The sequence below is a fragment of the Manis javanica genome, chromosome 2 (assembly GCF_040802235.1).
Source record: "Manis javanica isolate MJ-LG chromosome 2, MJ_LKY, whole genome shotgun sequence".
Lineage (NCBI taxonomy): Eukaryota > Metazoa > Chordata > Mammalia > Pholidota > Manidae > Manis > Manis javanica.
Genome location: NC_133157.1, coordinates 18,282,301 through 18,301,934, shown reverse-complemented (window position 1 = coordinate 18,301,934; position 19,634 = coordinate 18,282,301). Strand labels below are relative to the sequence as shown.

General features: G+C 44.2%; 1 protein-coding gene and 1 long non-coding RNA gene across 5 annotated transcripts in view; one reads left to right on the top strand and one right to left on the bottom strand.

The window, feature by feature from the left end:
* The window catches only part of TNC (tenascin C), an 87,359-nt gene extending 72,067 nt beyond the window's left edge, over positions 1 to 15,292 (bottom strand). For 2 of the 4 annotated variants that reach the window (XM_073225608.1, XM_073225604.1), the window contains exon 1: positions 15,092 to 15,292. The gene's annotated coding sequence lies outside the window, so the exon portion shown is untranslated. The remainder of the gene's footprint in view (positions 1 to 15,091) is intronic. The other 2 variants (XM_036990531.2, XM_073225616.1) reach the window with 2 other exon arrangements.
* A 515-nt stretch (positions 15,293 to 15,807) lies between these two features.
* On the top strand, positions 15,808 to 18,330 carry LOC140846997 (uncharacterized). The gene is made up of 2 exons (XR_012126556.1): positions 15,808 to 17,838; positions 18,078 to 18,330. It is a non-coding gene; the product is annotated as an uncharacterized lncRNA (long non-coding RNA).
* Positions 18,331 to 19,634: the final 1,304 nt, after the last annotated feature.

Below are 19,634 nucleotides of genomic sequence, written 5' to 3'. Positions count from 1 at the left end.
AAATATTTCTTGATTTGAACTTACACATAACAGGGGCTCATATTAGTGGAATTAATGGATGAACAAATTTTCCTGATGGCTCTAATGTAATTAGTTCTCCTGTGATCTCTTCTAAGTCAAGATGTATCAAGCTCCTTGCCAGTAGATTCTAGTTCACACATCAAGGGTTCTGGAAAGCCCAGGACTGTCTGCTTTGACCAGCTTTCTGTATGACCAAATTAAACTCAATTGGACCTTTGGTAGGAGGTGGATTTGGCCAGGCCTGTGGGACATTCACTGTGAAACTGGTTTCAGTGTGAAGGAAGTGTCATGGGTTACTAGCCAGGGATCCCTCCAGTTTCATTGCAGTGTTTATTGTTGGTTACACTTAGGTCACTCTCTCTCCTTTTGAATTTTGACTGTTGATGACTTATTTTCAAGCTTTTGGAGATTTGAGGCGCTCATGGGGCCATGCAGTAGAAAGTACAGTAGATTGAAGAGCTAGGAGATGAACCCCGATGAGCCACTAGCTGTGTGACCTTGGGCAAAGTCACATCCATTCTCCTGTAAAATGAGCAAGAGTGTGCGGCTCCAATCCTAGAGTCTCTTTGATTCTAGTGACCTGTGGGCCATTGCTAATTTGGCAAGATTTCTGCTAACCTTCACTTCGGATTTCATTTTAGATCCAAGTCAGGTGGCCAATATTAAATACAAACCCCCCCGAACACTGACCGTTTCTTTCTTTGCTTGTCTGGCTTGAGTCCTGGTGGAGCTCTGTGGCTTCCTCCCGCCCATCCCCCAAACAGAAGTTTCCTTACCAACCGAATTGAGCCCACAAATCTTAATCCATAAAATATTTCCATCCAGACACAATAATGAGATTCATATTTGTGGTTTTGTATACCTAAGAAAAGCTCAGATGAAATATGACTAGATCCATTGATATATTCAGACCACAAACTGCCCTAGGGTGGTCTGGTTTCAATTTTTGAAATAAAAATTCTGCAGAGCACTTGCTTTCTCTCTTCAATTTCTTGCCTAGACAGAAAAGAAAAAGTGGGTCTGACCAAGGAGCAGCAATATAGTGTCCTGTAGAATTCTGGAAAATTGTTTCAAACATAGATTTAAATTCGTATCTCAGTGAGCTCCTCTGTTTTGCCCTCATCCAGAATTTCAAGAAATCAAATTGTCTCTTTCACAAATTTTAGGAGGTGGTTTTTGAGCTCTTGAGCCAAGGTACAGAAATTAAAGAGATTTATCTAGGAAGGACAGGTTATAGACTGACTCATAACTCAACCCTAAATAGGAGACCTTCTGAAAAGGGCCCTTTGACATGTTATCAGCCACCTAATGCCAGATGGGTTGCCTTGAAAGATTGTTAAAACTCCTAAGGGGGCGCTGTGATGTGAGAGAGAAGCACATAGCCTTTAGACTCAGAAAGAACTGAGAACAAATTCTTCTTACCTGCTAGGGAGCCTTGGAAAAAGTCCTATAACTTATCTAAACTGTGGCTTCTTCAACTGTAAAATAGGAATCTTCCCAGGGTTCTTGAAGACAGTGAATGGAATAATGGAGTTATAAATGTTTGGCATATTAATATTAAGTGCTAACCAAATGTTAGTGTCTGTTCTCTGTTAGGAAATGCCATTACATTGGTCGTATTAAAAACCGGCAATACTATTGGACAGTTGGTGTAAAGTTGATTATGAGGTTTGGGATGGCAATTAAATTTCTGTTTATGTGTCAGCTTTAGCTGATAAAGCTACCTGGAGCTGCGTTGAGAAAGATTCCATGGCCACATTTTGGAATGAAGGGGAAACGGATTATTAGCAAAGTCTGCCAGGGTTACAGAAGTGAAGGAGTGTTGGCGAGTGTACCAAGACTTGGTATAGCAAGACCTGATAGCTTTGGCAATCTTTTCAAACCCAATGTGCTGATACTCAAGTGAATGGAATGCTGCCTGACTGAGGCCTGTGTCAGAAGGAGACAAATGGGGTCTCTGACAATTCTAAAAGCCTGAATGAATCAAATTCAGTAAAGTTTGATATATTTTGATAGAGGTTGATTCTTGAAATGAAAACTAGTCTCTAAGACTGGAAGCCGGAAACTGGACTGTCAGGGAAAACTAACTCTACTCCAGTGACTCGTTGGTACAATCCTATGCAAGGCAAACATTTGCTCATTGTCTACTTTCCCTTTCTCAAAATGGGGCCATTCAAATGCTACTATAACTAGTAAATAATTGAACACCTCTGTGCCAGGAACCACTTTACCTATCTTGTGTGGTCCTCTCATTGAATCCTCACCAAGGCCTCTGAGGTAGCTACCTTTATTTTATTTTATTTTTTCAGTTTGTGCATGAAGAAACTGAGGCCCACACAGCACAAAGTCACAGCTAGAAGGGAGAGCAGTAATGTAATTCAGGTGGACTGACTCATGAGTCAGAAATCCCATTCCTAACCGTCAGCTTTGCTGCCATCCTTTAAGGATGTCACTGGGTAGTTTCCAAGACTAAGTTAAAAGGACTACTTAAAAGGGCCAGTGGTCAGGGTCCAGAACAACTACTGGCAATGAAAGACCTTTATGACTTACACAGACAGTAGGAGAAGCTGCACGTGAGCCTGACAGATAGAGATATTTCTAACCCTTGACTTGGGTTCAATAGCTGTGTGACTTTAAGAAGTAGCATTTTCTAAAGTACAATTGACAACATGTTAACAGGCATTAATGCAAGGGGAAAAAGATTTCTTAATTAAACATGTTTGTAAAATGCTATTTCAAACCAAATGTTATTTTAAACCAAACAAATCACAGAGCTTTCTTTACTGCAGGATTTTCCAGGGTCTTTAATGTGTTGTGTTCCCTGGAAAGTGCCAAGAAGGGGAAAATCTGTAGACTCTTTCCCAAATTTACTGGATTATTTTGCATTTGAAGTACATTACGGGATTAGGTTTGATGGCACACAAAAGCGGGGTGGGTTGCGTGCAGATTTGGAAAAAAAAACTCGACCCTTTCCCCTTTCATTTCCTTACATAGTAGATGGGGATAATGATCCATCTAGTTATGACCAAGTCTCTGAAAAGTGAGAAGTTCCAGGACGGAGGCTCTGGCGATATAAACCAAGACTGAGGCAAATAGTTAAACATTTATTCTGTCCCTGGCATTCTGTGGATGCCACTTATTTGTGCTGCCAACTTTATGAGTCAGGAAGAATTGTTCATATTTTACTGTTAAGAGAACTGAAGGCTTGAGAAGGTTAAATACCTTGCCAGTCAGTAGTTGACTCAGAATTAAGAACCCAGTCATGTAATTCCAAACCATCTGCTCTTTCTGCTACACCAAGCTATCTTTTGAAGCGAGATTCGTTTTTCAGTTTAAAGAATGAATATTTATGCAATCAATATCAGAGGAAAATCCAACATAGTTGACGCAAGTGAGTTGTTGGGTTCCTGAAACATAGCCCTTGGGACGGTGGTGATGGGGAGTTGGGGTACCTGTATGCATTTTATTTACAGTTTTGAACAGAACGTGAGGGGAGGCACAAAGCCAGTTGAGCTACAATATCAGTCTCAGGCAAATCTTTAAAGTCCCTGGAAACAGCCTACTCTATTTGAGTCTGGTCTAGAAAGAAAGTGAGTGACTGAGACAAAGATAAAGTGAGAAGCATCAGACAGACAGAGGAGCTTAAAAAGTCTATTTTTTTTTTTTCTGGAAAATTGGACCTGTTGCTATGCACTATCTAAAAACAAAAGGATGGCCTCCAAGAAATTAGGCCTTAGAGCCTTTCAGAGGGCCTAGAAATTACAACTTTCATGTGTTAAAGAAAGGGCCTATATAAACAAAGAAAGAAAAGGGGAAGGGAAATCCTTTCTAGAAAGATTTAATTCAGCATATAGCAGGAAAGTCAAGAAAGTTAGCCTGAGTGATAAAAGTCGGAGGTAGTCGGGGGTAAACTGAGGATGAATCATACAAACGAGTAACTCTTCTCTCATTCTTTGAAGCTTCCTTCAGTTATAGAGTTCGGCATTATGGTTTTGGGAGGGGACTTAGGAGGTGAGCTGTTATTTCTGCTCCCATCTCTCTATATGTGTAAGCATAATAATATCTATCTTGCTAGGTTGTGTATAAATTTAGCACACTGAATGGCAAGAGTCAATACACTTTTCTGAAGTGACCCAATAGTAAATATTTTGGGTTTTGCAGCTAGATGGTCTATGTCACAAATACTCAACTCTACTATTAGAGAAAGTAGTCATAGATATGACATAAATGAATGAGCATGGCTGTGTTCCACTAACACTTACAAAAATAGTCTGCCGCCCAGTAATTTGCTGATCCTTCCAGGAATATAGTAGTTAACAAATGACAGCAACTATTAAAAACCAAATACAGATCAAACTGGATAGGAAGGAAACGAATATTTTGTGGAGAGTCTACTATATAGTTACTTGTGCCAAGTCTTACACTAGATGCTTTTCCTGTGTGCTATCACTTATCTTGTTTGTCATGACAAGCTGGTGGGATAAGTAATATCATCTTATCTGGACGTTAAATCAAGGCTCAGGGAGGTTCAGCAACTGGCTTACAAGGACAAGCTAGCTCTTGGACCCCAGTCTGTGACTCTCAAATGTGTGCTCTTCCTACTACACTGGACTGACTCATCAAGCAACTCCCAGTAGTTCAAATAAGGCGAAAACTTAAATGAGCACTGTTCAGCAAGACAGGTCAGAGCCCAAGCAGACACCTTCACCTTCCATTTCCTAGGCCTTCAGCAGCAATCAGGTGGCTACCCCTGTGTAAGTACAGAAATATGTGACCTGTCTTTCTCCTGGAGCCTTTGGCTGGACCTCAAGTTTTAGACACTTCCCTTCTGGAGAATGCTTAAGCCAAGGTGTACTGTTTGCAAACACTCAGTAGCTTTGCAGCAGATGTTGGCAAGTTTCCTTTGGCCTGAGATGGGATTCCAGAGTCCGCTGAAACCGAGCTGTGCTCATTAATTATCTTAGCCAAAAGAGTTGCTAATTAGGGTGACACCCTGCAGGTCTCTACCTCTAGAGTTAGGTTTTCCTGTTCTCCGCATGCCTGTTTCAGCCCAACAGGCTTCTTTAGCTTTTTACTGTAGGTCCAGGTGAGGGAGAACAAGTTTACTGCTCCTTTAAAATCACTGAAGCCTTGTACTCTCGTGCAGAATTTACCAGACTATATTTCAAGATGTTTTTAGGTAGATGTCCTGAGAAAATGGTATTTGTGGTCAAATAACTTTGGGGATACTAGGTTAAACGAAGGTGAGTAGATGAACTGCTACAGGACTTCTCAGATCATGCACTCTTCTACCCCAAATCCCTCATGGCTTCTAATCACACTCAGAATAAAATCCAAACTCCTAATTATAGCCTACAGAGGGTCATTTCCTCATTTCATTCAGATCTCTGCTCAGTCGTCATCTCTATGTCCCACCCTACTTAAATAAGCACCCTTCCCCAGCACCAGTGATTGCCTGTTTCCTTACCGTGTTCTCAGCAAATATCTACCTGAATTTTTATTATAAGTTTGGTTCCTTTTTGTCACGTACCTTCTACCATAATGTAAGCTCCGTGAATAAAAGGATCTTACGTGTCTTGTTTCCTACTGTTTCTCCAGCTCTTAGAACTATGTACTGAGTGGACATATAAGCTATGCATTTCCAGGAACAGGGCACGGTGCCAAGCATTCCCCTCTTTGGGCCACAGGACACTTTTTTTAGGTGCATCTCATGAGAATGCTGTTCCACAGGACACACTTTGGGGAACTGCTCATCTAATGGAGTCTTATTACCAAAGAACCATTTCACCAACAGGAAGCAACCACGGGACAATGAAACATTTATCCTGAGTGCCAGTTTCTGTGTTAAGCAATGCACCTGCATTGTGTCATTTCATCATATAACTTTACAAAGTAGATGCTACTATTTTTCCTTTAATATGGACCAGGAAAACAAGACTTACAGAAGTTAAGTAACTTGGCTAAGATCACATTGCAAACAGCAAGCTCTTGAATCCAGAATTTTCTGGTGTTAGAGCCATACTCTTAACCAAGTTCCAGTTCTTTCCCAGGGCTGTGAATTTCTCCATGTCCTAAAATGGAGAGTCCTTTATTCCATCCCTCCCTTGAGCCCTTTCCTTTCTGCTGCTAGTTGTAGACTCATCCTTATTAAAACCTCCAGACTTTCCAATCACTTGTAACTCAGTCTCAAATCCCAAGACAGGCCTCCTCTGTCCTTGGTACTGGTTTTTCAAAATCCCAGGCAATGCCTGCTTTGGTCCTGGGAGCCACCTCTGAAAGCAAGGTAGTCTGTGTCCTGAGGCAGTTTCCTGTCCCGGGACTGGGTTGGCTTCTTCCTGTCACATATTATGCCATCACTCTGCACAGTTAAGAGCTTAGAGGGCAAAGCATGGGAACAACTTCAAGTTCTGGGCTTTCTGAATGAATTCTGATGAGGAAGGGGAAGTCCTAATTGGGGACACAGCAAGGATTCTTGTCTGTTGTTGAAGATTAATTTCATTTCAATTGTGCTCAATTTCAGATGAACCCAATACAAATTCTCCTTTCAAGAACCTCACTGGGAGGAGGAGTTGATATATGAGCAGACAGGCAATTTCAGGATGATAAGGGTGATGACAGAGAAAAATATGGGGTGGGAGGGAATGAAAAGATAAGAGAAATTTCATCTATATACAGGAGGTGGCTCCTGAGCTGAATTTTGGAAGAAGAATATGAGTAGGGGAATAACACAGGGACAGACATTCTAGGAAAGAGGGAATGGCACTTGCCAAGGCATTTAAAAGCATGAAATGTTTAGAGTAGAGATCATGAATTACAGCTGAAGTACAAGGTCTGTTTGGAGACCAGGAGCCAGATTATGAAAAAAGTGGACTGCCAGGCTGGGAATTTAAATTTTTACTATGGTCAGAAGAGAACTATTTGAAAATATTTCAGCCTAGGAATGCTGACTTCTGTAACCCAAGGTTGAGGGATAGACTGAAAGGGAAGGCTGGTGAGATACGGCCTGGGGGTCCCTTGTTGCAGTGCTCCATCTTTGAGACGCTATGACCTGATCTAGGGAGTTGGGGGAGGTAGTGAACTGATTTAGGAGGCATTGTACTTGTCAATGCAGCAAAGTCCAAGAGCTGGTATATGATGGGATAGTAAGGAAAAGGCAGAAAGGGAGAAGGACTTAACCCTAGATTTTAGTCTCCAGTGTATCTGCTCAGAGAGGAATAGGTTAGGGAGGGGAGGGAATGGATGGCTTTCAGTTTTGTCACTTTGAATGTCTTGTCTTTGAATGCAGTACATTTGAAATCACTGTCTTGGAAGATCCTGCTCTGGGATGTTCAAGAGAAGCCATGGCTCCTCTATGAACTAATGCGAACACCTGGCTCCCCCTATAAGTGAATGGGAAGGTTAAATAAGACAGTCTGCCGTAGTAGCTACCATAGGTATTGATGCCTCATCAACAGAAGTGCAGGTGGGTTGGGAGAACTGGTCATTGATAAGAAGTTGTCAGAAACTGGTGACATTTGGTTGTTGGAAGCAGCAGCAGGCAAACTCTAAGATGTGTCCCAGTGATACTGCCCCCTACGATTCACATTCCCACCCTTGAGAGTGAAGTGGCCTGGTTACTTGCTTCTAACCAACAGACTATGGCTAAGGGTGCCACTTCCACAGTCAGGCTGCACAGGGTTGCAATGTCTGTCTTGCTTGCAGGCTCTTTCTCTCTTGCTGGCTTCAGTGAAGCAAATGGCCATGTTAGAAGGGCCCATGTGGCAAGGAACTGCGGGTGGCTTAGGACAACAGTCCTCAGGAACTGAATCCAGTTCACAGTCACATAAGCAAGCTTGGAGGTTAATCATTCCCCAGTTGACCCTTCAGATGAGACCCCAACATGGCCAAAACTATAGCCTCATGAGAGACCAGGAAGTAGAACATCCAGCTAAATTATGTTCTGATTTCCTGACCTGTAGAAACTTTAAGATAAATGTGTTGTTTTAAGCCTCCAAATTTTGTGGTAATTTGTTACATAATAATAGATAACTAATACAGAGGGCTCCTTGGCTCAACTGTATGTGAAAGCTACTGCTAATTTTTCCTTTTTAAAGAGTATCAACTCTGACATTTTTTATATTGTCCCTGACTTCCAAGAGCCAGAGTCAGAAGGCCTCAGATTCCGTTCTGACCCTGTTGCCAACTGGCATGAGATCTTAGAAAGACATCTGCCTTCTCTAAGTCTCAGTTTCACCATCTTTAAAATGAGGAGAGTTAAACTAGGCCAGCAATTTACAAAACCTTTTTTTTTTCCAAAGAACTCTTTCATCAAATGACATTTCATGAGGAAGCTCAGTGCACAAAACAGAAAAAAGTGAAGGGCTTTATTGAAATAAGGTTGAGTGGAGCCCCTGCTGGTCTCCCCATCTCTCCATGGCAGCCCCCAAATAACCTCAGAGACCTTTCGATCTAGTCTCTAAGCCTCTGGTTTAGAGGCTGCAGTGAGTCCTTTTAGTTTCAACATTCTTTGGGTTGTAGGGAGTTGTTTTATTTTTTTTAAATCTACCTCTAAGTTACAACACTCTACTGTGACACCTCTCCATCAAACTACTGCTGTGTGACCATCCCAAGACCCAGGGCATAAGTGCCTCAGAGAGCAGACCACTTCCTTTGGGGGCAGCACTGAAGATGCATCTGCCCAACATGAGCTGATTCTGACCTCCTGAGCCCCCCAAGAGGTGGGTGCCCTCTGTTGCATCCACTCTCCTTAGGCATTTGCCTCTCTCAGACAGTCCCTTCCATAGGAGGAAAGTCACGGCTTTCTTGTGATGTACTAACATGCTTTATTATTATTTTGTCATCGCTGTTATTTTGTAACTTGGGGCCTACAATGGGTGCAGCCTTCCCAGGCTCTCTGGCTGGCAGAAAGAGCAGTGTTGCTCTAGGCTCTCCTGTCCTGGCTGCGGCGTGCCCCTTCTGCAGTGAGGTTGCATACGTTCATGTTGTACTGCATGCCTAGCAAAGTTTCCCTGTGCACTGCTATTAGCCAGGATTTCCTTATGCTGCATTTGTTGGCTTACGGTTTTGAACAAAAATACACTAACTTGCATCTAATATGTAGTCTCTGCCATCTTTTTTCCCCACCTCCCAAGTATGGTTTTACCCTGAACACATTCCTAGGAGATGAAATTCGAGCTTTCCTGTTCCTCCAGAATAGCCCCTCGTCTGCAGTCCACCATTGGCAATTCTCTTATTTGTGTTAAGCATTGCCTTTTTTCCTGAACTACCCTTTACAAGTGTAAATATTCCTCTAGCAAGGAACCTGCTGTCTCTAACCTCTTTCCTTATCTGAAAAAATGGGAATAGTAACTGAGTGCTGAGTGGAACAGTGAAAGAAGCATAGCTCTGGGAGTTGGGCCTGGGGAAGACTCCCAATGCCACCACTTCCTATTTTGTGTAAGTGACAACACTTCTAAGCCTCAATTTTCTCATCTGTAAAATAAGACAGAGCTGCTGGGATGCTCTGAGAATGACATACAGAAAGGTTATTTTATTCATTTCTAAATTTATGAGCATCCTACTTATTAAAAATTTATCTTGCCCATGGAAGAGCTTCGTAAACCCTAGAACGCAGTTTAGAAGCAAAGCGGTGCGCTGGTGTTCCATTTCCTTTGGAACAACAGAGAGTTTCTTCCACAGTAACTTATGGAGGGCCTGATCCCGGCTGGCAGGTGGCTAGGCTTTGGGGAAAATGAGCTCCAGCAGACATAGTGCCTGCCTCCTTGATGCTCTTGTCCTTGATGGTGTGCAGTCCTGCGGGGCAGAGGAGGCACTTGTCAGAGTGATTATGATACATGGTGGTCAGTGCGAGAGGTGGAAGGCTCAATGGGAACCGGAAAGAGGATTATTTAAACCAGCCTGCAGAGTAGGCACCACTTCGCCCAGGCCGCACTTGCTGCCTACGCTTATGGGTGTCCCCGCTTCAGTCTCAGGCTGGTGGGAGTGGTGGGCTGTGGATCAAGCTTGGCCCTCCTGCAGCTTAGAGCCCCGTAGAGGAGGCATATCACACTAGGAATTATACATTAATCACTTCATTGCAGTTTCCCTCCAGAAGGGCAACACGGAGGAGCAAGCTGGAGATGGCAACGGTGGCCACTCTGCTGAGAGCACATCAGGGTCTTAGAGACGAGCTTTGGAGAACTAGCTTTGCTTTGTCTAGCCCTCTATGATGAGAAGATGAAGAGAATTATGGTTCTAAGCATATCTTGCTTTTACCCTAATGGCTATAACCACTTGCTGAGGGCTTGAACCTGGGTTTGAGTTCTGGCTCCAGCAATCACTAACTGGCATGGTGTTGGGGAAACTACTTAAACTTTTTCAGCCTCAGGTTCCCTGTGTTTGAATGAGGGGGGCAATGGTTGATGATTAAATGGCATAACAATCGTAGAGTTTTCAATAAATGTTAGTTATTACCATCATCCCTTCGGCCCCTCCTAGAAGACCTTTTTGGGCATGTTCATGTAGAAGTTAGTAATAGCCAACTCACCTCTTCCAGGGTAAGAGTCAGTCAGGGGTTAATTCTGAAGTAAAGCTTTATCTTTCAGAGTTTACAAAATACCTCTGGCTCTTGACATAGGGTATTTGGGGAGGATTAAAGGACCCAGTGAAGCTATTTGAGCTACCATGGCTGCAGAATTAAAGACCTGTACATTTCAGGAGTTTCAAAAATCTGAGACAGCTTGGCACGAAATGATTTTTTCTTTTTTCATTTCCACTCACATAGACTAAAAATACACACGGAAGGGATTTTCCATTCACAATCTGCTTTCAGTGTGGGCATTTTGCTCTTATTCCATGCTGGGGGGCAGGTTCAAAGGGAGCAATGATAGTATTGAAGTAGGTTGTTGCTGAACTTAAATAGAGGCCAGAACTATGAGACAAGGGAGAAGGAAATAGAAAAAGGGTTCCTAGGCTTAAGGGCATAAGTGAAAGTACAGCCTGGTCACCAGTGTTAGAATCAGGGAGGCACGCAGACTCTTGTCCTCTACCAAGAAGTCACAAGGTATGTAAGGTCACTGCTGTCTTTGTGTTGGATGGAATTAGTGCCTGGAGGTCACGGGAGTTGAGGGGTTTTTCCTCCTTGGAAGGGAGCTTTCATCTAATGTTTCCCATATGTTGATAGTGTTCAGACTGGCCCGGGATTAGATTCAAGGGGATTCCCTGAGATCTCCTCAAAGTGAGAGGTGATTGAACCATAACCTTCATCTCTGAGGCTGTGGGAGTATCTGTGGTCAGAGCCTACAGTCTTTTTCTGGCCGTCCTGGGATTCACTGCCCCAAGGCTAGGCATACCACTTTTTACTTTGTCTCCCAAACAGCCCTTTTAAAGCCTGGTGCTTAGCTCATCTGGCTCTCAGAGAGCGTGCAGGTACAGGGAGAGCCCTGCTTTTCCATTCAGAGCTCCCATCTGTACAGCCCTGTGAAGCGTGTGCCTGCTTTTCTGGAATGAAGATCAGCAGTAATGACCTGACTTCTACCTCTGGTGTCATTCTCTCCCAGGGCTGAAACTTGAACTTCTCTGTTTCCAGGCAGAGAACTGCACCACCATGAGCTGACCTTTTCTGAACACTGAAAAATGGAATATACCGGCTATTCCATAAAATCAATAGACACCAATGCCAGATGGAGGCTTTCCTTCCATCCTGGCCAATCACTGAAAGACATCATTCAAGGTTCTGTAGAAGGCCAGCCCAGGCTGACTTTGGAGGCAATGCAGCACAGTGACAAGAAGAGTGGGGCTTTAGTCAAAGTTTGGGTTCAAAGCCAACTCTGCTCCTCACTTACGGAAAGCCCTCAGGTGAGTCACTTAACTTCCTTGGGCTTTGGTTTCTTTGTCCATAAAACAGAGCTGGTAATTTATAAGTTGCAGTGTTAGAGTGAGAAATAGATGAGAAACCATAGGCAAACCCTTCTATCACATAGGTGACACACAGTTAGTCCTCAACAGTAACTACTGTGTGCGTGTATGTTTTCTCATCACAAAGGAATTGTGTATTTAGAGTCAACTATATGTTCACCTACTTTCTACTTTTCTGACTGAAGTGACTTCAGTATGGAAGTACTTGTGCTTTACACCAGCTAGATGTTCTTTCCCATAAGAAAACATGGCTGTATGTCTATGGAAATCCAGGGGGAGAAGAGAATAGATGCCCTTAGTTCATTATGAGCATTAGAAAGGGTAGGATTAAGGGGGGTATGTTTTTCATTCCGTCAGCTTGAATTCCCTTTCCAAATTCCATTCTGGTTATATGATCAGGCTACCACTGTATTTATGGGTGGCCGCAGTCTGGCTGGAGGGGCAGATTTAGGGAGAAAGGAAGCTTTTTCCTTCTAAAGGAAGTGCAAGAAGCAGCAACGTACAAAAGGAACATGGTAGACTGTGCTTCTGATCTGGGGATCACGGAGACCTGTGTCTGAAAACTGGCTCCATCACTCTGAGTTCTGGGACTCCGGAGAACTGTCTCCTCCTCTTTGTTCTTCAAGCTATGTGTTTGTCCAATAGGCACGGTTCCCTTCTCAGAGCCATTGTGGACGTTTAGTGAGATGATGCGCACAAAGAACTTATAGATTAGAGAAGGGTTTCTGTATATTTTGGCTATTGTTACCATTAAGATTAATTAAAATAAGCATCCTTCTTTAGGTCTTTTAAACTTCCTACATATACACCTGCCTACTGTACCACTCAGGGTATTACTCTGACACTCACTGAAGGTCGGGACTTGGAGGGGCAATGGGCTGTTGAGGTGCAAAACGGAAGCCTGATCTCTCACTGCCTGGCTTCCTGATTTCCATTTTAACTGTGTTTTGTGTCATTCAAGTTTCTGCAGAAAAGCCCCAGAGGCTGAGAGCAACAGGGTGAGTTTCGGACCCTCCCCTGCCACTTCAACCAGAGCAGCCCCCATTTACTGTGTCATGTATTGGGATTCTGCTCTCAATTTGATTTAGTGACTATTTCTACTACCAGAAATAAGTTTGAAAGCCACCGTCTTAGAACACTGGCTTTGGATAAGTCCTTGTGAACTGATAAGCAGGAAGACCAAGAAAAGCCCTTACTGTATGTCAAGAGTTTGCCGGGTATTATCTCATTTGAATGTCACAAGAGCTCTGGAGATAGAGACTGTCATCCTCTTTACGTAGATGACAAAGCTGAGGGCTGCAAGACCAGTGACTTCTTTGCAGGGGGGCAGTTAGTGGAAGATGAGATGAGGAAGCTAGGTTTTTAAAACAGAGCAGAGTAAAAAACCTTAAAAGACTGTAGAGCTTAGTAACACCTTTTCCAACTCTTATCCAATCCCTACAGAGCAAACCAGAGAATATTCATATCAAGCCCCCTTTTCTCCGCTCAAATGCCACCCCTCCTTGAAATGCACAGGGTCAGAGTACACTCGTGTACTCTGCAAAGGCACACAAAAGGCACAGATGCACGCAATGCCAGCAAACTTTCCCCAAGTTTCTTTCACACTGAACAAACCTTCCCCAAGTCCTGAGCTGGGCTTCCCATATCACAGAACAAGGTGGGCAGCTGGCTGTGGCGGGTGGGAGGTTTTATTTCTAAAGCACATAAGGGAAAGCTCCATAAAAAATGGAAAAAAAGGTCCACAAATACATGAAAAAGAGGTATTCATTCTTCAAGTGGGGCTCCCTGTCTTGCTCTGCCTCTGGTCAGAAAGCGTTTCCAGAGTACTCCGGCAGCATCGTGCTTTATAGCCGACAGCTTTAGAATCTGCAAATGCCCAAACTCAAAACCTCGCGCACTCTGGAATCAGAACCCGACATTTGCATCCAGCCTCAGGCTGCTTCCCTTTTTCCCCACTGGTGCCAGCACGAGACCTCATGGTTGTAAAAGACAGCCAAGGCTCTGACCTGCCAGCCTGGTGAGACACCTCAGACCCGGTGAGATAAAAAGAAGGGGAGTAGGGATGGGTGGGTGGGGGGGAGGACAGTGGGAGAAACAATCCAAGACTGGCTGAATGCCTCTTTGAACTTCCAAGGTGATGGTGGTTCCAGTTGGTGGAACACTCATTCATCTAGACCCTTTATACCCTGTTTGCTGCTCACACTGACAACAGTGGGTATTGTCCCCATTTTAGAGAGGTGGAAACTGAGGCTCAGAGAGGTTACGTATTTTCATCAGGGTCACATCTTTGATGGTGGTGGTAGGGATGCCAAAGTGACCCCAAGTTTCAACACCTGAGCTTCTGACTCCCTTAGCATCCTGATGAGAGAGAGGAACCCTACACCTTGTCTATTCTGCCAGGTGGCATTTCCCATTCCTGGGGGAAATTGTTTCTCAGGGCTTTCTGGAATGACAGGTGAAGAGGGAGAGATGATTCTAGAAAGATATGGGAAACTGCTGGCTCTAAGCACCCCAACCATGGACACGTATCCAGACTGAGGATCAGGGAGTCCCCATGCCCTTCCAAACAGAAGCTGGTGTCCAGCATTCCCATCCTGGGGTCTGTAGTTGGTCATCTGTCCCTAGGAGTCACCTGCTCTTTTCTGGCCCCCAGTCCTCACCCCTTTAGATGACTGAATACAGGGCGATTGTTGTGGAATGAGCGGATGGATACAAAACTCATTTGTAGACTGTAAGGTAAGGGCTGCTTAGATGTAAAATGTTCTCTCTACAATCCTCTATCAATCTCCCCCAAATAAGACCATGAACAAACTTTGCTTTCAGACTCTCCTTCCCTAAGCCAAAAGCAAAAGTATTCACAGGTGAATCAGCCAGGCAGGGAGTAAGAGAAAATTCTTACTTTCCTCTGAAGAACAGCAGAGATAAAAACTTTACAAGAAGTTCCTTCCATGTGTGACTACTCATAGAACTGAAACAAACAGACAAAACTCTACCAGACTGGAGGGAGGGAAGTAGGAAACAGTCAAGGTGCATCTGATTAAAACAAATACCCCACTTTGCCAGCAGCCAAGATGAAGCAAAAGTTTTAATATTACGAAACAACAATTCATTTGGTACTAGGAATGCAAACAGTGTATCATAATCATCTTTGGTGATGGGGGTGAAACGGACTTACCTTTCCGGAGTTGGGAGAGACCTAGATCCTTGAGTGAACCAGCAGCTCCACGGACTGGGTACCTGGAGGTGAGGAGCGGCAGGGCCCCCACATGCGCTGCCCCCCCAGCGTCACTCCGCGCCCTCACCGTCTTTGTGCACAGGAGGGGCTGGTGTGTGCGGGTCTGCGCGGGAGCGCGTGGGACAGTAGGCAGCCTGTGGCCAGAGCAGCCAGCTTTGCCTGGCTTATATAGTGAGCTCTTTCCTCTGTAATGGGACGCCTCGCCTCCAGACATCCTTTCCCACTTTTTCAGTTGGTGAATTAAAGGCACAGCCCTCCCAGTGGAACAGGGTTAGCTCATGAAAGGCTACTCACTCCCCTGCTCTTTGCCAGGAAAGGAGCCCATTTGCATACAATTTAGGCGAAAGTAGGAATTCCTGCTTCCCTTGCCTCCTGCACCGACTCAGAGCAGCCGTTAGTGAAGTGTGATTTTTGATTTGATCCCCAAACTGTAATTTCTAACTGAGACAGAAGCGCAGGGAGTGAGAGGGAGCAGGATCTGCAGCTCTGCATCTGCCACTCGGGGCGGGCTGGAAATGCGACCCAGGACTCGCCAGGGCTCCGGGCAGCAGCTGCTCAGTGGCGCTTCCCAGAAAGTAAAGGGGCTGAACCGGGTTCCTGGAAAGAGGAGATAAAGACCTTCAAAAGCTGGGGGCGTGTTGGGTTTCTCTGGGCCAACAGAGAGATAACCCAGGATTAGTTCCCAGCAGGTGGGGATGGCGCTAGGAGCACAGAGCGCCCTGCTGCTGCTTTTCTGCGGGAGCAAGCGGTGCCCAGCTGCCTGGAGGCGTCACTGTCCCAGCAGCCCCAGCCCTGGTGCCCTACAGGGGGGCAGCTTTTTGATACTGTTCGTGCCTGTGCGTGGTTCATTCTTCTAAACTGCCCTCCCGGGAAAGGTCTCGGGTTTCTTTTCAATGCTGAAAGGTATCCACCACAAGAAAGAAAAATGGGCTAAAACAACTTAATCTTTGGGAGATGTAAGCTATGCTTTTGCTCTCCAGCCTGCTGTGGATTCTCTCCAAGCTCTGAGTCATCCATTCCTTTGGTGGTTAGCATCATGCATTGAGTATCCGCAGGGCATGCACACCACACAGGCATTTGAAGGAGTGGGAAGAGGCGAGGGCATGGCACCCATGCTTAAACGTGTCATAGCACATGACAGTTTTGTGATAGTGGAGGGCAATGAGGCATCATGTAATCTGCAGCTATGGCTGGACCCTCCATTTTTAATTAAGTCTATGTTAGGTGCTGTGTAAGACACTTGACAGACATTATTTCATTACATCCTTGCAACTATCATGTGGGATAGGCCCAAGAGTTGTCCCCTTTTACAGAGGAAGAAACTGAGGTCCAGAGAAATAAAATGATTCCACTGAGAGAATACACCTGGGAAGTGTTCAGAGTGCAACACTGGGCCCCAGAGTTCTTTCTATTCCACATCTCTGCCCAGGAACACTGTAAGATGGTATTTATGTGATGGTTTATGCCCTCTTTGATTACAACACTAATTGTATAAAAATCACTGCCATATTTGGCCACAGAAAATAAAGTTTTTGTTCCATAGAAGCAATTAGGAGAGCTTTTTAATTAACTACTAATAAGGGGGGGTTAATTACCCACTTATTTTCAATAGTGAATGGTATCATCCCCACACTTATTATTATTGCTGTGGGCCTCAGTTTCTCCTCCTGGAAAAAGTGGGACAAGATTAGGTCGTTCCTCGGGTCCCTCTGGCTCTGGCATTCTAGGATTCTCTGCTTATGTGATCCCTCCCAGACAGCAAGAAAGTCCATAAATAGTCATGTCATAAAACAGCTCATTTGAACTTTTGAACCATTTTGGCTGATCCAAATGTTGATTGTTTTGGAAGTTTTTAATTCTGTGTTTTAGCCAAAGCATATTGCAGTAGCATGAGGCTGTGTCTTTCAACTAGTAGTGAACACTCCCATGCTTCTTGGTTTTTCAAAGCCTACCGAGCTTCTCTCCTGGTTTGTGGAATAAAATATTCGAATAGTATATAATACATGTCACATAGCATGAAGATGACATTTACATATAATATATAATGAACATATATTGGCAATTATGTGTGTATTTAACTGAGGTAAGAGAACAACGCTTGGAAAACTGGGTAATAAATATGGTTTCTTCTAGGAATAACCCAACTTCTTGATGGAGTTTCCCAGATTTCTCCCACAAGAAATGCTTCCATAAACCATAGCATCTGGTATCTCTGTTAGGACATTTCTTATCTCTCTGTGGTATAATCATACATATGTATCTCTAATTTTTCCTCCTACAGTCTTGGCTTGCAGAAGGCAGGGATCACACCTGATTTTTCTGTGCTTAGCACAGAGCCTTGGGTATTGTAGAAATTCATTAAATGTTTAGTGAATGAATGCAGCAATGGAGGAATGAGTGAATGGTTGACATGCTGTGCTGTATAATTAAATCGTTGCTTTTTCACCCGCAGAACATGAGAAGGAGACTAGATTATCGTGTCTAACCCAGCCCAAGAAATGACTTGCCCAAGGCCACCCTGGCTGCTTTCCACACAGAGAGTTATCCCAGTCAGAACGTAACAACCAGCCCACACTAGACCTCACAGCAGAGGATGTTTATGGAATTAGTAACCATTCCTTCTCCTCTTTGGCAGGAGCTGCACCTCTTGGCATCTGATCTCTTACGGCTGTGTCCTTCCCATTCCTGTAAGCACTTTTTGCACACAAGGGCAAAGTGAATACTTGTAAACGCCACCTCTGCGTGGAGTTCTCAGCCAGAGACAAGGTTTTGTGGCTCTTGTTGCTGCTTGTTTGTAATCCTCCTCCTGGGTTGCTAGTGGAGGCTGTGGTTTGGGGGCCCAAGGGAGCACGGGGTTTTCCCGCAGGTGAGACCATTCTCCTTTCCTTGAAGGTCTGTTATATGTGATGTTCTTTTTATTTTCCAGATAGATCAGCCAACGAGTGGAGTAGTGACCAGAACTAGCCCTATCTGAGGAAGCCTAGCACCATTTCTTTAAGAAGTTGGCCCCCACTCCCCAGGGGACCCCTTGCTCCCCACCCCTGCTTACCTCCTCCTTCACCATTCTCAACCCCCTCTTCCTGGGATCCATCCAATGTGCTAACTCCAGTCTAAAAGTCCCATGTGGCTCTGTAATTGCCAGAAATCTCTCCCAAAGCAATGAAGGAGCTCTTATCCAACACACTGGGCCAGTGATTCAATTAGATGCGTTTGTTTAGGGTCAAGCTTCTCCAGCTTGATGTCTGCAAGTCTTCATTCAGTGTTCTCCTTCTTCATCTCTTTTCAGTTTTCTAGGTGACAAAGGACAGAAAAGCTCAAAGGCATCACTAATGAGTGGCAAGACAGAGGAGAGCTTCCCTGCCTGGTGGAATAGGGCAAGTCAGCTGCATAACCAACCAATAAGTAGATTGTCTGGTCAGCGCAGCAGGGTGGAAAGAGCGTGGTTCAGAGTGCGTTCAAGTCCTGATGCTGCACCAACTGGCTGGTGCCCTTGGATGATTCCCTTCCTTTTCCTGGCTCTCAGTGTCCTGGTTGGCAAATGAGCAGCCCCTAAGGATCTTAGCAACTTATTCAAAGAAATTATTTAGAGGACTCTGAATCTTTGCACATTCAATTTCCTATCCCTAGAATAACCCTCCTCCCACATGGCACATTTCTGTATTATTTTGGAGATCTACTTTATAGTACTTCTAAGAAAGTGTCTATAATTTTACATTTAGAGAGAAGGGCCCCTCCTCCATGCTCATCTGGACTTTGTTAGCACATTGCATACTTGCTGGGTGACCCCAGTAGACTGTGAACACTTTGAGGGTAGGCACTGTACCTTTTCATCTGCTTATTAACAGGTCTGTTTATAGCCAGCATCTTGTTACATACATATTAATTAGTTTGAATACCATTCCTACATATTATGGCTTTTGGAATACACAGATCTATAGTAGATTTTGGGGGTAAACAAGAAACCTTCTTGAAATGATTTATTAGATGTTTAGAGACTTTATTGTCATTGTTGTCACTGATTTACTCACCCATTTCCCCAGTGGGTCTGTGACAGCTACTTGAGGACAAGGCCCTTGGTTTCCATCCCAGAGCAACAGGAAGTCAATCAGTGTACCCATGAAATGACTGACTGACAGCTGATTGGCTGAAAGACGGAAAAGGTGGAAAAGGTGTAAGATTGGCACAAGTCCTTTAGGGTTTAGTCAGCTTGACCATTTACAAGACGAATTACTTTGAGGAAATTATGAATTACAAGGTGAATTACTTTGAGGAAATCATGAACCTGAAGCTCACACTCCTCATTTGTGAGACAGATAAAAATCCCTCCGTCTACTACCTCGCAGAGTTAGTTTGAAGATTAAGAGAGTGGAAGAGAAAGTGAGGACCTCTGCAGAATTTTTAAATGATGACTTATTATTCCCCTACCCCCAAATCCCAGTCAAAAGCTCACACTTGGCACAGTTATATTGTGCTTACAGGAGCA